The sequence below is a fragment of the Belonocnema kinseyi genome, chromosome 7 (genome assembly GCF_010883055.1).
Source record: "Belonocnema kinseyi isolate 2016_QV_RU_SX_M_011 chromosome 7, B_treatae_v1, whole genome shotgun sequence".
Taxonomy (NCBI): Eukaryota; Metazoa; Arthropoda; class Insecta; order Hymenoptera; family Cynipidae; genus Belonocnema; species Belonocnema kinseyi.
The window spans coordinates 52836946-52848628 of NC_046663.1; the positions used below are offsets into that span (position 1 = coordinate 52836946).

Here is an 11683-nt window from a genome sequence, read left to right on the forward strand (position 1 = left end):
AGGCGTCATTTGAACGATCAAGCTCGACGAAAATGGTTCACATTAGTGAATACTAATGCCATCTCTTAGAATTTTCAGGTACTTATCAGACTGCCTAGTATTATATAAAACGGTATATTATTTAGTCTGCATGTTGAAAATAGTATATAATCTTATTAAATAAAATCTAACTCCACGGTATGATTATTTATTACATGCTTCTAAAAGATCACGGAAAAAAATAAATTTACTCTGCCAGCTTAGCAGAAACTGGCAAGCCTTAAGTTTGCTGTTTTAACATATCCAGTTAGCTGTTTTAACAAATCCAGCTTGCTGTAGCAGCAGATCTTACTTTGCTCTCACAGGACTGTTGTATTTGTTAATTTTGAGATTGAGCGTGCCAACCGATCTACTATGCTGCTACGTTATAGTCGATATCCATTATAATTTATCAACTCCTTCAATTGAAAAAAGATCTTTCAGAATTTTTTTCAGTAAAATAGAATTGATTTAAAATGTTAAATTGATATTTATAATATTTTTCATAAATTTCGTCTTGAAAAATTATCATATTAGTTTTATACCGAATTTTCAGAGACGCAACAATTGTTCTGGATTAATTACTATGCTGGAAAACAATAAGCCTTTTTGTATGAATAAGCAAAAACTTCATGAATTCTGATTTACAGTCATTTATATGAGAGCTTCATCAGTTTTCAGTAATTATATTTCATGAAGGGCGTGCGACTTCTTTCTGATTACGCATGCGCAACTCACAGTTAGACACGTGATTAACTATTTCCTGCCTCCAGTTGTGAGCGTGAGGCTTATGATACATTGGAAGAAATTAAGTCATCTTCGACAACACTTTGGACTCGGAAGTAAAACGTAATTATGACTATGCACAGAAGTACAATTTATTAACAGTGATATCAGTCGATTTAATTGTAATTATATGCATGTTTCAATTTCAGACATTCCCCCTGCCATGGAGAACAAAGCTTGTGACACGGAAATCCTGAAAAGATTTCTGTGTGACGACAATGTACACCAGCCGACGCTGCTCATCATTGCATAGCTTCGTTGCCTCAGAATATTAGGTTGAGTGATATAACCAACCAACGTGCTACAATATTTTATAGCAGCAAATCGACATACTATTATAGCAAATGTGGGTTTGCTGCATGATTATATTTGGCTAATGATTGAGTATTGCCGTAAACCAGAACTAACTGTTACAGCTTATCAGATCAGTTGTAACAACATAGCTGATTTGCTGTAACAACAGATCGCTACCAGCATGCTAAGGTTTACTGACCTAACATATCAGATCCATAACCATAAAGATACGTAAAAATGAAATGAAGCACCGTACTCCGTGCTTCATGGTATGTTTATTTACCACTTTCTTCAAAAGAAGTTTATTTTGTATCTTTCTAATTGAAGATTTAAGTCAATTTTTCTACAGTACAACCAATAATTTTGATAACTTATTCCTTACGCACAAAAGCATGAAAAAATAAAGTTATGACATAGTAGAACCAAATTAATTTGTTAAATAATGCATAGAGGTGCTTTTGTAAGGCCTAGATCTGGCCTTATCTAGATCATCTAATCTGGAAGATCTGATCTGGTCCAGGACTGGCGTTAGTCCTGTCCAGATCAGAGTTTATGTATATCCAGCCAACATCAAGACTGGAAACCAGACACACTGGTCTGGGCCGGGCCAGCATCTGAAGATTTTTTCACACGAGGAATTATTGATCTTGAAAAATGTGGAAAGTTTCTAAAGTGTTGAGTTTTAAAGGAAAGTTATGCATATTACAAGACAAATATATTAAAGAAGTTCAAATATAAAAAAAGAAGAAACGCAAATTAACTGTTTATTGAAATTAAGGTGAAATAAGGGTGCGAGCGTTAGAAAACATTAAAAATTATTGTCCAAGTGCTTCGTGATTTCCAAATTTTTAACATCCAGAAAAACTCAAACCTTTACATTTTTTAAATACGGGTTTGTAGAGCATGACAAGAAGGAACTTTTTTAATTTAAACTTGTTCCCCCATGAACATTCTTAATAATAGAATTTTTTTTAAATGAAATAAATTTTTCACCAAGTTTAATTTTTTTTAATTTCGTGCATACATGCATTATACTCTATCGATGTCTAAGAAATGAAGAAAAAAATCAAAACTTACTCTTGTTAATTAATAATTAATTGAAAAAATCAGATCGATTTATTGAAAATTGTCGGAATTAGGTTTTTTTACAAGGTAATGCTCTATACCACCAACAGCATTAAATACTATCAGGCGCCCTACTCGTCGTTAGCGGAATGGCATCGTATGTTTTCATTTAAAATACCTAATTTCGTCAATTTTCAATAAATCGATTATAAACATTTTCCAAAATGTTCCTTAAATAGTGAGGAACATATCCCTTACTGAAAATTTTTTCAACTTTGTAGTTCCATCGTTGCTTTTTGTCAGCGAAACTAAAAAAAAATACCAACTGGTTTCAGTTTGCAATTAATTATTATTGAGCAATAGTCAGTTAAAATTTTTATTTTGTAGGCACGAATAGAAGATACTGCATTAATATTTTTGAACTTTACAATTTGGATATAATGAGACGCTTTAACAATACTTTTTAGCGTTTTCGAGCGCTCGTCTGCTCATTGCGTCCAATCTCTCAATTATTAAAATAACTATCATTTATAAATAATAATAATAAAATTATTTATAAATATATTATTATTTCAATTTCAATAGCTCTCATGCCAAGCATTAATTTTAATTACTGTTGTATATGCTTTTGGCTTGATTAAATAATATTTGACATAATAGATCGGGACATTTTTCCAGTTTCATCTTGCACATAAATGTGGCATTTTTCTTAACACTTGAAATAAAAATGTCAATATAAATAATAAAATGATTTGAAAAATTTACATGACAAATAAGTCCAAAATACGCTTTTATATCTGATTTAAACTTGAGTATAAAATAAAAAATGGCCACATTTTGGTTGCCTGTTGTCCCACGAGTTTTCTGATATTAAAGTACGTGTGTATAAGCATAAGAATTAACATCCTTTTTTCATAAAAATATAAAGCTCTTTAAAATTTATTTTTATTATAATTTAAAAATATTAAACTAAGGATTAATTTAATTTAATTAAAAATTAATAAATATTAATTCCTCAATAATATATTTTTCGAAAATATTCGTGTTTTTTAGGACAAAGCAACACTTCGAAGTCAGATATTACATATATCAATATTTCGACGCGAGCTTCTAAATTTAGTATAGACACGAATCCTCGATTGCTTAAGATTTTGGTAAATGTTAATAAATATTGAATAATAATCATTAAATAATAATTAAAAAATAAAATGTCAATATGGTATAGCTCTAAAAAAAAGAGCATCCAGAGATGACTGATGTCACCTTCAATACTCTTGGCCGCTGTATGCGGACAACAGCTGTAAAAGGTGAACTTCAAACTATAGCATGTTCCTATAATTATGTGCCTACTTCAAGATTATCACAAAAGATTTTAAACATCGTATTACACTAATTCGTATGATCCTCATCTCATTAGGCACTTGACTTAGTCCATGGATGATGTTAAAAAAATCGGGATAAATACCCGAGAAAAAGTTAAACAAATTTTGTTATTAAATTTCACTAAGACATCAGTTGAATGGGAAAAGTTACGGCCCTGGATGGTGTGAAAGTACCCTTAGCAGGGGCAAGTGGGAGGCTGAGGGTGACTTATCGATCAGGACACGAACCTCGAAAAGCTCAGTATTGGCGAGACCAGCACACTGTTGAAACGACATCTCTCGATCTCGCTACTCGTGTCTTGAAATCTTGATAATTATTTTCGAAAATTTTAATTAAGCAATTGAAAAAAGGTTTATTTCCTGAAAAAGAAACATATAAATACTTAGAAAAAGTTCATCGAGTAAAGAAGTCCCTGTGCATCCGGCAAAGTAAGTAGACTCCAGTCCACATGCGCTTCATGATAGTACGCAAAAGTAAACAATCACAAAAAAATGTCAAATGAAAAAGAATCACAATCTAAAATGTGCTAGAATCATATTTAACCTCCAATTATTGATCATATTTTGGATTTTCACAAATTTGTTGTGATAATTGTATCGACATTTTACGTATTCCTCTTTAATGGTTCATGTCGAGTGAGGCGCCTTTGCAGTGAATGAACGTCACTATTTTTAACGGGATTTTGTTTTATTATGATACTATCATATTTGTTTAACAAATATTGCACCAGTTAACAATTACGTTTTTTATTCATGATGATTATACGTGGGTGTCCACATGAGAAGGGCCCTTATTTCCCGTCATTTTAGCTCTAAAACGAACCTTTTAAGTTGAAAAACGAGTCGCCGGAGAATTTTTGAATTTGGAACATCGAAAAATCGTTATTTGAGAAAAAAGCTTCTAAACCGGGTGAGTAAAATATAAGCACACGTGTTATACTTTTTCTTCGAACGAGAATTAATATTTCTACTTCTCGTTACTTTCAGGATATAAGTATAGTCTTAACAGATTCATTATAGATTCAGGAATCATCCCCCACTTGAACACGAAAATAATAATTTTGACCTCAACTTAGAAAAACGTGAATATCTCCTGAACTAGAATCGGCCATAAGGGCCCTTTTCATGCGGATGTCCACATACATTGTATGCGCTGCATTCTCTTTCAGCATATTTTTTCGGACTTTAATGTTCTATTTCGGCCTATTTTTATGGATTTCATTGTTCCCTTTCAACATGGGGAAATTTAATATCGAATTCTTTGGAGTTCATCATAAATTCTTTGGAATTCAAACGTGAGTTCGATCACACTCGCCGCCCTTTCCACACACGGAATATTTTTTTTTTAATTTATGAAAATTTGGTTACAAAAAATAGAAAAAATTGGAAACTTACGATAAATTAATTTTCAAACTATCTTCATAGTACAGCCATTCACATTTCCCACACGAAGAAACGGTTTTTATTATAAAAAAAAACAAAAAAAAAAAACAATTAAGCACATCTACCGAATGTCAATTTTTGATATTCGTTTTTAAGGAGATTTTTTTACGTGTTGCTTTAACCTCGAATCTGTTTTCATGACATAAGCAAAAAAAATCTGTGAGATGCAGTCAACTTTTTTCTCCGTGGACATAACCTCCATCTGTTACAATGATTCCAAGCGTACGTGAATTCTCTAAAACGGCCAAATATGACGAAAGAGAGAAATAAAATCCTGCGTACTTTGCCGGAAGACAATACTCGGCCTATAATGTAGCTAAATCTAATTTGGTAAAAAGTGAATCACTAATTGATTTTACTAAAATTTTTGACGATTTATGATCAATATTGATTTAAAAATATTAATTATAAAACCCATGTTTACCTTTAATTAGTTCCAGACAAACATGTTTTCTTCTTCGCATGTTTTATCCAATATTAGCATATCCTCATGCATAAAAGTAGAAAACCAACACCTAACTTCAAAGATTGAGGCTAGTTATGAATCATTTTGGATTAAAATGGGTAAAAACGACTAATAATTAGTAGATATTTTACTAACCTAAATTATGGCTCGAATTCTCTAATTCATATTGAAAAAGTTTGTTTTGGTCACAAAGTTAAGGAGAACTCAGTTACTAGTTTTTTACGAACGAATAAGTAGAATCCTTATTCATTTCATGCTGGCAATTTGAAATACTTTTTTTACTTTCCAATCGTCAACCTTCTTAAAGGGTATAGTCGGTTAAGCATGCGAAAAATTACACCAAAGGGAATCAAATGTTGAGTCAGCGAATCTGAAAAAATCACAGAACTCTTTTCAGTCATGCTCAACGTGCATGATTTTTTCGAACATAATTTGACGAGAATTTCGAACTCACAAAAATTTAAAAAAATTTTGTTTGTAGCTTTTTGGTAATAAAACTCAAGTACTAATTCAGTTTTTTACCACAGAATAGTCAAAAGAGGACAGAATAGTTAAGAACGACAACACTTGAACTTTGTATAATTTAACCCGAAATATAATAACTATTCAAGATTTAAAGGAGGAAAAAAAATCTTTCAAGAAATAATAATTGTTTAAATCATTTGAAATAATTTAAAAAATATTTGGAAACAAATCATTTATCAATTAAAAATAATTCATGTTGAAAAAATTCCAAAAAATACCGTATGTAGCATGAATTTTATAGAAAACTGCTATTTATCATTTTTCGAGGCATTTACCGGGCAAAACAAAAGGGGTTTCGTGGTGTCAACACTAAATGTTATTGGTTGGAAAATATGCCTTGAATACTCCTTACGAGTTGACTATACTTTAATTCACAAAAAGTTTGTGACAATTACTTATTTTTTTCAATGGCTCGGGGGTACATTTTAACGTTAAAAAAATGAACCTATTTCTTTTTCTGAAAAACAAGGAAATTGGTGGGGGGGGGGGGTTATAACTAAAAATCTAAAGTTGAATTTTTACAGATATATAATATAAAAATTACTGTTTTAAATCTTTTACTCTAAGATTTTCCAAATTTAAATATCTGAAAAATTTACAATAATAGCCCTTCAGGTGACTATTCTGTGGCAAAAAATACTTGAGTTTTATCACACAAAAAGAATAAAAAATAAAATTTAATTTTGTTGAGTTGAAATATCTCGCGAGATTTTTTTGGAAAAAACATACACGTTGAGAAAATGTTGAGAATGATTGAAAAAAGTTCTCTGAATTTTTTCAGATTTTTTTTAACGATTGAACAAAATAAATAAAAACTAAAATGGACGTTATCCGCCCCTAACTCATCCAATTTGGCGACTAACGGTTTGAAATCTTGGGAAAATTTTTTTGAATTGTTTGCTTTTAAAAGGATGACTCAACATTTTATTCCCTTCCCGGCAATAAGCGTTGAATAGAGAAAAATGAATATTTACAGATTTCAACGTAAATTTAAAGATTATTCTCTTATTTTAAATGCGCGATTATTTCATCTGTCTAAAACGTCACTATAAGAATAGGATATCTCAAAAACTAATTTATTTCTATTTCCATAGGGGGCGCCCCATAGGTTCCTATTCCCCAGAAGAGAACGGGTTTTCAATATATTTAATTCCTTGTAATTGTACCGAGAGATAAACCTCACAGAGATGTATTCTATTCCTCAAAAGTGTTTGTGTTTTGAGATTATTTAATTTCTTCTAATAAGTTCACAAAGTATGTGTAATGAATTGTTTTTATTTCTTTATGTGGCATATAAGTTTGGAAAATTTCATCATAATTAATTCAAGTCCGCCTCTCAAGAGTTAAGATTATTTTAATTTACACATTTAAATAGATTCCTTTAATGCATGTTTTAACACGTTTAAATATTTTATTAAAATATAAATGATTATAAAATTAATAATTTTTCGAATTTATAAGTTATAAAAAGATTTAATAGTGAAAAATTGGTTAAATAAATTCTTTCGTTAAATTTGACTAAGTCAATTGAGAGGAATAGGATTTGCACTTTTTCTGTTCCCGTTGCGGGATTTTTAGACGGAGGAAAAATTGCGTATTCATAGGAATACAAATTCTTAGTTTTTCTGAATTCAAAGCTTATTACTGAGTTTGATGGCATTTTTTGCATGCTGGTCCAGCCACTTATACCCTTTCTTTTTTTTCATATTGTACATTTAAATAGAAAGTAGATTTTTCCCCGAATAAACCAGATATTAAAACTCAATGTCAGGATTTTTAACCATAAAACAACGATCCAGTTATTTAAGTGTAATATCTTGATATTTAAATTCAATATCCAAACAATGGAACTTGAAATATGAAAATATACAGATACATCATATCCAGCTTCAATATCTGAGTATTAAATTTTAATATGAAGATATTGCACCTTAATATCTAGATCATTGTCATATAATAAAAATCCAGATTATAAATCTTAATAGCCATTGTTCCCTGTGTAATAAGCCTCAGTGTCGTACTTGCAAATATTTTCCTTTTACGTGATAAGAAATGTAACTAATTTCCCTCATTTCTCTTATTTTTAATATTTGTCAACCACTGATACAAAAGAAAAACTTTCTAACTTAATTAATCTTACTTTCAACAATTTTAGTTTATGGTAGCATTTGACACAGAAAAAAGTATTTAAAAAATGATTAGATTTTAGAGAATACACATTTTTGTAAATTACCTTTTTTTTGTTGTGTTGATGTTTTTAGCGGGAATTGGCTTCTTAAAACAGAAGTAATTAGATTTCAAAGGTTCTTCCTAATCTTTGAAACAATTTTAGGTAACGTTAGAGGTTTAAGCAAAAAATTTGTATTTTAAAAGAATTTGGGATAGTGTTACTATTTTTCGTCAGAAAATTAAAATTTATATTAAACAATAATAATAATCAGATTTAAAAGAAGATACACAAACTGTAAACAATTTTAGGTTATGTTGGCGTCTTACATCGGAAATCGGTACTTTTAGTAAAAAATAATTTAATTTTTGAGAATATTTATAATTTGGTTTAAACTCTAGGTTAAGCTAGCGCTTTTAAGCAGAAATATCGATATATATTTCTAAGAAAATTGAAATCTTGGAATAATTTTTTGTTATTGTAGCGTTTTTTGTCGAAAATTGATATTCTTAATAAAAAAATCCAACGATTTTTCAGATTATATGTCAATTACGAAATTGACAATTATTTTACATTTTTATTTTTTGCTTTTGTTTCCATTTTTTACTGTAAATCGGTACTATTAATTATAAATATTGTTATTTCATAGAAGAGAACAAATTTGTTGACCCACTAGTGTTTATAAAAATCATTAGATCCCGAATACTGCTTAACGCATTTAAACAATAATAAGGTTTAGCGTTTTTCATAGGAAATTGGTTAGTTTAAACAAGAATCGTTATAATTTCGACAATTTAAAACATCCTTTAACAATTTTTGATATGTTAGAGTTTTTTTGCCAGAAATTGATTTTATTAATTTAAAAATATATATTTGAAACATTTCAGGAAAGATTCGCAACATTCTAACAGTTTTAGGTGATGTTAGCGTTTCACACTAAAAATTGGTATTTTTAGCAACAGAAATGATATTTTAAGGAAGATAATATAATTTTGTTCAATATTGTTTTTGTCAAGCTAGCAGTTTTCTCCAGGAATAGCGTTAAATATATTTTTTAAATGTATAATTTTTGAATGTTTTTCACCAAAAATTGTTTATTTTAAACAAAAATAAATACATTTTCAAGAAGATTCTCAACTTCGAAAAATCTTTTGGTATTTTATGTCAGTTTTTGGTTAGTGTTTTTAGTCAAGAGTTGGTATTTTTAATAAAAATACATAAGAATTTTCAGATTATCATTCAGTGATGAAATTCAAAATTGTTAACAAGAAGTTAAGATAATTCAAATAATATTTACAGTATTCAAACATTCTTGTCGTTTTTTTTAACGAAAAAAACATTATTTGAAAAAAAATTTAAATTCTAAAATAAAGCCTATAGTTTTGAACAAAACTGTAGGACATTTCAAGGTTTTCACTGCAAATTGGTATTTAAGAGATAGAAATACGCTATCAAGAGATTATATAAAAGTTTCCTACAAATTCCTAAGAATTGAGCTACTTTTTCCGTTAAAATTTTGGACAAGAAAATAGTGAAAATGCTATAAAATCATTTTTTAAATTAATGTAAACAAATGGGTATAAGGGTGGGGTGCTAAAATATACTTGAGATATATAAAAACAACCTAGCATGGAAAAGCTTAATTTTTGGTTCCATATCAGCTCTGTGAAATATAGAATCGATCAGTTAATTTGCGCACGAGTAAAATAAATTAGAACAAAGTTAGTTAATATTTGAGTTTTGGAAAAATCTATTATATTAATTTGTTTGTTTAATCTACATAAGACGTCCAATTTTGTATATCTGAATTTTTTCGATCTACTTTGATAACTATATTCTATACTTTTTAAGAATATTTAATGTATTATACGTAATATAACTTTCTTAATTTTACGACATTTTTCTTTTAACTTGAGACTTTCGCAGGATAAGGGGAAAATATTTTTGTGATACGCTGATACAAAAATATAAGGATAATATATAACTTCGTAAATACGATCACTGTTTTTTATTCTAATTAACTATAATTTAATTTTTGATTTTTAAATATTAAGAATTATTATAAAGATATAATTCTAAATTTGTTGTTTTAATTATAATCTAATTTGTATATCAATCAGCGATGCGTAAATGTTGCCTATCATATCATGGAGATTTATAATAAGTTGAGGGATTGAATGACCTAGTTGAGAAATGTTTATCCACCTGCGTTTCGCGAGTTCATGGGATTTCGCGGACGACCTGTGGTTGACCTATTTATGACTTGTTTTGACGGAAAATATCCCATAATGCGCATAAACAAAATCTCCTAGTAGCAATGTTTCCCGAAAAATAGAACGATAAACTTATTTCTATAAATATTCAAAAAGAAAAGACAACTTTCATATGAAATTAATGAGAGAAATAAGCTGAAGAGATTTTTGCAATTTATAATTAAAACTGAGCCCTTTATACTTATTTTATTTAATATTTTAATAAGTCGAAGCCTTTTTATACATTGAAAGAGTAGTCATAAAATGTTGAATTTACCAGTATAGGAAAAGTACCCGAGGATAAAAAATAATTAGCTTTTTCTTTTATTACAATAGAATATAATTTTGAAGGAAGAGAATGAAAATTACAAAAATAATTAATTAAAATAAATCTGAAAATTAGTGAAATAGTAAATGAAGAATGTGAGGAAGGGTCAATTTGAAGGAAAGCCGCAATTAGATGCGCAGACGCGATATGAGTACTGACAGTACACTGACCTCGTTGCACCGCGAATACCGAATCCGATTTGGCCCTGGAATTCGGCCAGGCAAAGTTACAAATGAATTTGCCGCGGTGTCAATGTACGGGAATTCACTGGAGTTGTTCTACTCTCTCTGAATCGATCAAGTTGTAAAGTCAGGCTGGATATTAATGGAGATTAGATTTCCGACCTATAAATCTACAATATACATTTATAATTAAATGGGTAGTAAGATCTTTTTCATTTATTAATTACTACGGCAAATAATGTCAATGATTCAGATTTAGAGTTCCAACCCTTAAAAATACTTAATATTTTCAAACGAAGCTCTGAAAAGATGGACATTTTTTTAAAAGCCTAAAATTTCATTCATTTGAAAATCAGTTTTTATTAATTTTTATAGTAATTTCGAGAAAGAAGTTGATTAAACACTCGAAATTATTCATATGCAAAGATGCAACATTAGAAAATGCAAATCACTCTAAATAAAAAATCCTATTCCAAATTAAGTAGTTTTGCATTAAATAATTTTAAATTGACAGTGTCAAAAATAATTTCCATTTGACAGAAACATTGGTGCTAATTCGAAAGACCAATTTATTTATTTGATGAAACGATAAATGAAACGATAAATACAAAAACAACTTGTGATATTATTATCCAATTGGAGAAAGTTTAATATTAAAAAATCCACAACAAAAGCTTCTCAAGCGTGCATTTCCGTAAAGTAATGTTATTGGAAAATATTAGTTATGTTCCAGAGTAAAGGAATCTGTGTATACTAAGCTGCAAATTTTGGATTC

The 11683-nt window shown here is 29.2% G+C and overlaps 1 protein-coding gene across 1 annotated transcript in view; it reads left to right on the plus strand.

Moving 5' to 3' along the window:
* The first annotated feature begins 3817 nt into the window (after positions 1-3817).
* LOC117177004 overlaps positions 3818-11683 on the plus strand; it is a 105661-nt gene continuing 97795 nt past the window's right edge. Inside the window, exon 1 of the mRNA XM_033367448.1 lies at positions 3818-3974. The gene's annotated coding sequence lies outside the window, so the exon portion shown is untranslated. The remainder of the gene's footprint in view (positions 3975-11683) is intronic.